The sequence below is a fragment of the Pinus tabuliformis genome, chromosome J, assembly GCF_031772625.1.
Source record: "Pinus tabuliformis cultivar Carrire ecotype Pingquan chromosome J, CPIR1, whole genome shotgun sequence".
NCBI classification, from domain to species: domain Eukaryota; kingdom Viridiplantae; phylum Streptophyta; class Pinopsida; order Pinales; family Pinaceae; genus Pinus; species Pinus tabuliformis.
In genome coordinates, this window is record NC_142295.1 from 436,954,234 (window position 1) to 436,954,763 (window position 530).

General features: G+C 29.1%; 1 pseudogene; it reads right to left on the reverse strand.

Moving 5' to 3' along the window:
- Positions 1-156, reverse strand: part of LOC149227692 (potassium transporter 10 pseudogene) — a 66,558-nt pseudogene extending 66,402 nt beyond the window's left edge.
- Positions 157-530: the final 374 nt, after the last annotated feature.

The following is a 530-nucleotide window of genomic DNA, read 5'->3' on the forward strand; positions in this document are numbered from 1 at the left end:
AAAAAATCCCTGCGAATACAGCCAGTAATTGGTAAAAAAAACCACCAAAACATACTTCTTATTCAACATCCTCTTCCTCGTCTCCAATTCGCTGTTCTCATCCGCATCATCACTCTCATGGGCCACTGCTAGGCTGCCTGTTCTCCTCATCTTCATCACTCTCATGGGATTAGGTATTCTTGAGCTAAGTTTGTGCAATTCATAAAGTAATGGTTAGTGTAATAAGATGAAAGTAAAAAAAGTACAGGGAGAATTCTTGAACCATTGAATGGGAAATGTATAGAACTCAATCTTATTAATCATGGAGAGATTAATCATGCAGAGAAGAAGGTATCTTAAATTTTGTGTTTTTTTTTCTTTTTTTTTTCTTTTAACTATTCAAGTTTCATCTTAATTTGTTTCATAAATTGAAAATAGTTTTATAATTGATATCTTATAACTATTCAAGTTTTATTTTAATTTGTTTCATAAATTGAAAATGGTTTTATAATTGATATTTTTATTAACTAATCAAAATTTCATATAAATTT